This window comes from Gymnoscopelus braueri (genome assembly GCF_963280865.1).
Source record: "Gymnoscopelus braueri genome assembly, chromosome: 6".
Classification (NCBI taxonomy): Eukaryota; Metazoa; Chordata; class Actinopteri; order Myctophiformes; family Myctophidae; genus Gymnoscopelus; species Gymnoscopelus braueri.
The window spans coordinates 16,349,216-16,354,721 of NC_137607.1; the positions used below are offsets into that span (position 1 = coordinate 16,349,216).

At 37.7% G+C, this 5,506-nt stretch overlaps 1 protein-coding gene across 2 annotated transcripts in view; it reads right to left on the reverse strand.

Annotated features, from left to right (window-relative positions):
* Nucleotides 1–4,720: 4,720 nt before the first annotated feature.
* LOC308087244 (sushi, von Willebrand factor type A, EGF and pentraxin domain-containing protein 1-like) overlaps nucleotides 4,721–5,506 on the reverse strand; it is an 86,874-nt gene continuing 86,088 nt past the window's right edge. For both annotated transcript variants that reach the window (XM_080430990.1, XM_080430991.1), the window contains one exon: nucleotides 4,721–5,506. This exon is cut by the window's right edge and continues 1,080 nt beyond it. The gene's annotated coding sequence lies outside the window, so the exon portion shown is untranslated.

Below are 5,506 nucleotides of genomic sequence, written 5' to 3' on the forward strand. Positions count from 1 at the left end.
ACTTAAGTACAGTACTTGAGTACATGTACTCAAGTACTGTACTGTACAGTACTGTGTTACTTTCCACGATTGATAATAACTGACTCACCCGCTAAGGTCAGTAGGTCAGTCAGTCAGTCAGTCAGTCAGTCACTATTTTTAAAAATAGAAAAAAAATTGCAAAGAAGTTTAGGGATAATGGGTAAGGCACAGGCAAAAATAGGGCCCTATAAGATCTTACCCTCACAGGTGTCCATCCCATCCACTATGCATGCAGCGCCGTTTATTGATCCTGCTGACCATTTGGTAACTAAAAAGAATGCAAACAAATAAAAAATAACGTTAGGGCAACAGATAAGGGACAACTTATGATATTTGCATAACAGTCCATATCTTTTAAAACAAGATATTTTTCTCCCCAATTTAGTTGAATTACCAATTGATTCCTCCCCACACACATTTCTGTGTCACCACAGTTATAACCCACTGACTAACCTGCCAGTGAGGAGCCCCCACTGGGAGGACGTATAGAGCCTTTGTCCTACTCCTCCCGCCCAACACTCCCTGCCGCCCCTGCAATAACTATTATCACCCTTCCCTGGCTGCACTCCCCTGGACATGGGCCAATTGCGCTCGTATGGACGCTTGACAAAGCCAGATGCACCACAACATTTTGGAAAAGAAACTGTGGTAGCAGAATGGAATCGCACAGTGATGACGTCGTTGAGTGGAGGGAATTTGTAGTTGTACATACTGTATTGGCCTAGGACATTGTAAATCTAGCATTCAAAACCAGATATATTTGCAGGGGTCGGATTGGATCGGATCCCTGGAACCAAATATTTTGAGATGGGGGTCCACGGCCAAATACATAAAATGATGACAACCACTGATATAGCAACATACGTTTTTTCAAAAAACTGTTGTTAGAACATTTGTAGAAACCCCAGAACAACCCCTGGACAACTGGATCTCCATATATGCCTAGATATCGTAGTGCACCAACTTTTAAGTAGGTCGGTCAGACGGTTCTCAAGAGATACGTGAACTACAGGCGGACAGACGAACACACGGACAGAGATTTTTACACATTTATAGTAGGATGTGTTGCTCTGCCTTTAATTCAAACAAGACAAATTAGAGCAACTCGTGCTGTTTAATGCAGTAGACAAAATAAAAAATAAATGTCCAGGAATCAATAGTTTATCGCTTTAAGACCGGGAACGCATTTGTGTGTCATTTTGAGATTTCTTTGGCTATTCAAAAATAGCATATATACAAGCTCATAGTGCGGCACCGAGTTCATAGCGCGGCAATGAGCTTGTAGATCTGCTTTTTTTTAATTTTTTTTAAGCAAACATTTTGAACTCTGTTACACCTTCTGGGGGTCCCTGGAACGATACATATATAAGTACTGATATTATAGCAACATACGTTTAAAAAAAAATAAAAAGGATTTAGAAGACATTTGTAGAATCTCCAGAAGCAAAGATTTGAGTTAAAAATGTTTGCTTTAAAAAAAATATATATTCAAAGACCCACAATTTTCAAAAGAAAATAACAGATCTACAAGTGAGCTTGTATATCTGCTATTTTTGAATAGCCAAAGAAATCTTAAAATAACACAAATGATGCTTTCCGGGTCTTTACATGTGTCATCATACCCTGTTTGGCAGGTGTACTCAACCTCTGACCCATATAATGGGTCGAAATCCTCTCCCTTCACAAGGTGGAAGTCTGCAAACTCTGCATCACCAGGGTGACCACATGGCTTTACTGTAAACAAAAAGCATCGTCTCAGCATCTTCTCAATAAATAGAGGCAGGTAAACTAGCCTACATATTAAGTCATTATTACGTTATCTGTTCAATGCTGAATTTTGATTTTGAAAAGGTTAGTTTTGGTTGAAGCTGAATTAAATCTTCTGCCAAGAACAACACAGTAACACTTGCTATGCACCCCAATGCGTTGTAAACATATTATGCATTATAATCTGCTTCCAACACTGTATAATTATACTGTAGTTCAAGGGATATTTCACTTTAAAAAAATGTTTGCAAATGCATTTTATCGTCTTTTCTAGCTTTTGGGAGCACCCCGGACAGTTTTTAAGTTGCTTGATTCAGTATTTAGATATTTGATATCATCATCATTTTTTGGGTGAACTACTCCTTTAACAGACGCTAGGCTTGCGTTCTCATTCAAAGAGGAGCAAACAACTTAACATGTGAAGCAGCACATCATTATTCATAGAATTCTTTACACAAACTGTAGTAGAATTGGTTGAAACTTACGTTCACATTTAGAGCCTTGAGGTACCCATCTCACCCCCACGTCACTCAAACACAGTAATTTAAAGGAGCCCACGTAGCCGACATGACAAGGCACTCTGACTTGTGACCCCAGTATATAGGAGTCCTTCAGACCACTTGTGTCGAGATTTGAGTCATGATCGCTGGATAGAAACGATGCAAGATGACAATCTGAACAATAAAAAAAGAGAATCATACATTTTATTGTGTAGCAATTTTACACCTTCAAAAACAAACAAATCGTCGCTGCCAGGTAGAAAACTTTTATCTCCATTTTCATTTTGTATGTTTATTTGCTTTTTCTTTCTTAAATGAATGCCATATACTTCACCATATGACAATGTCGCGCAAAAGTATAGCCGATCTTATAGATCGCCTAAGATTTTGAAAATTCTTCCCTACTTGCACAAAATAGCAACGCCAGGTAGAAAGTGTTTAAGTGTGTCTGTGGAAGAGTTTGTGGATAAATAATAACATTTGATCCTTTGGTATTCAGGTTCTTTTTTTACATTTCCTAAAAAGTAACAGGTTTAGACATACAAGGGTTTCTACCCAACAGCGACGATATATCACAAACAGACACGTTAAAATAAAAGATATGTAAACAGAATGATCCTGCCTTGTGATCTCACTAAGTTGACTGTTTGCATCCATACAAGTATGAAAAGCAGAACGCTGTACGGTTTCATGTTTTTCTGCATTAAACACCAATGAAAATGAATGTCCAGTGAGTGACCGCAGTGTTGTGGAGCCTCCAGCACACACAGTGAATAGATGGAACACACATCACCTCATATGACACACTGATGATTGAGAAACATCATGACGTCAGCACTTTGGATTGGCTAAGACAGGCGTTCTCAACCAGGGGTTCATGAACCCCTAGGGGTACTTGCCAGTACTGCAGGTGGTTCACACAATCGTGAGGAAAATAGTGATTTTATATTTCTGCACAAAAATGTGGTTGTAATGACTTGTAATTGAACTAACAGTGTGAGACTGAGTCTAAAGTGAGACCGAAAGTTATAAAATGTTTGCTACATGTGTAGCCTATCTTTTTCTTTTTTTTTAAAGGACTGCAATTCAAATCCTTTACAATTCAGGCATTTAGCAGACGCTCTTATGAGTGAATTTACAATAAGGAAGGTAAACACATCAAATGCAGAGAGACAGTGCAGTGCCTCTAGAAACTAGGATCACAGACAGAGGTGTAAAGTAACTAAGTACATTTACTCAAGTACTGCACTTAAGTACAATCTTTTGGCATTTTTACGTTACTGGAGTATTTCCAATTTTAAATACTTTTACTTCTACTCCACTACATCTCAGAGGCAAATATTGTACTTCTACTCCACTACAATTATTTGAAAACTTTAGCGACTAGTTACTTTGCAGATATACATTATTATATTATAAAACATACATTAACCACTTCAGCCCTATTCTATACTATTTGAAAATAGCCGATCTGCAAGCTCACAGCGCGTCGCGTTGTGAGTTTGTAGATCTGCTATTTTCAAACATTTTAGTACTTTTACTTTTGGTACTTTAAGTATATGTTGATGCCAATACTTTTGTACTTTTACTCAAGTAACATTTTGAGCACAGGCCTTTTACTTGTAACAGAGTATTTTTATATTGTGGTATTGCTACTTTTAATTAAGTAAAATATCTGAGTGCTTCTTCCACCACTGATCACAGGTAAACCAAGAACCTATAGCATCAGTCCAAACAATATACTATCGAAATATTATCTGTTCATTAAAACTATAGAGTACAATGAACCTAGCATATGTCTCAATAACATGCTATCTAAATTTAACATCAAACATTGTGTTAAAGAAAAAACAGGCCTAAGTAACAAAAACATGAGAACAACGGACCACGGTCTGCATGGTGGTCATATGTAGATCAAGTGCTAAGGGCTGAAGAGGAGTCTGAAGAGGTGAGTCTTCAGATTACGGCCGAACATTGGGATTGAATCTGCAGTTCTGAATGCAATGGGAAGTTTGTTCCACAGTTTGGAGCCAGAAGGGAGAAGAATTTAGTACGAGATAAAAACATGTATTTCTACAGGAAAGGCTCAGGAAAGGTGGAGAAGTCCTGGGCTAAGACACTGTTTGTCAACATCAGGTCTGGGCAGTCAATATGCCTTCTGTACAATGTTGAGGTGCTTTTACTTTACTTGAGTATGTCAATGTGTTTAAGTACTTAGTACTCCTATGCCACTGCAATTATTTGAAAGCTTGAAAACAAGTTACTTTGTGGATTTAGATTATTATTACAAAACATTAACCAATTAAGACATATTCTGTACTTGGTCTACCTCCAGGGGTTCCAAATGGACCCTTACGGATCTGTAATTCCGGGAGTGAAATAATCACTGAGGCGTTTACAGAGTAGATTGGGGTTGAATGGTCTTTATTTGTATTAGGTTAATAATGTATAACAAACACCACATTTCAAAATGCAATTTGTGTAATTCAATGTATGTTTGCAAGAACTTCATTCATACTCAGTATTTTGATCGGGTCCGCCTATAGTTAATGGCTGTGTAATAAGAGCAGTATAACCATGTTTCATCCTGTACTTTGTTTTCCTTATCTTCTTTGTTCTCTACTCTGACGTTGCTATAAAAGGGTCTGCACCCTTATATCGGGCCGCATTCTGTTGGTGAGACCTTTTGCAAACGTATGGGAACGTTCAAATACATAGTCGGAAAACACTTCTCTGTTTGTGATACTTTTTGGTGCCTTTTTTTATTTTATATTTCATTACATTACATTACATTTTTTATTAATTTTCCTTTTTTCCACTTTTTATCATTATAGCTGGTAAATGTAAATTGTGCCCTGACAATGATTCTTTGAAGGGTTTTCAAATTCCCTCTTACGGGTGTGTAACTCTGAGAGTGTACAAATGGGGTCCATTTGGCTCCATTTGTACACTCTTATGGGGGTCCTTGAAATTAGAAAGTTTGAGAACTACAGTGCTACACTAAATGGAACAGAGCCTTCATTAGTATCATTGGTAAGACCTGTGAAGGAAGTAAGGAAGAGGCCCAATTTATGTCTAATATGGCTGCTGTGTATAGAGCCTATAGCGGGTGCTAATGATCATGTGCTGTAAAGTTTTGACAAGTTTATGTTTGAGTGACTAAACAAACAGAGTATTCCTGTAAAGGTTTGTTTGTCTTTTTCCTCTGTCAGTCTGTG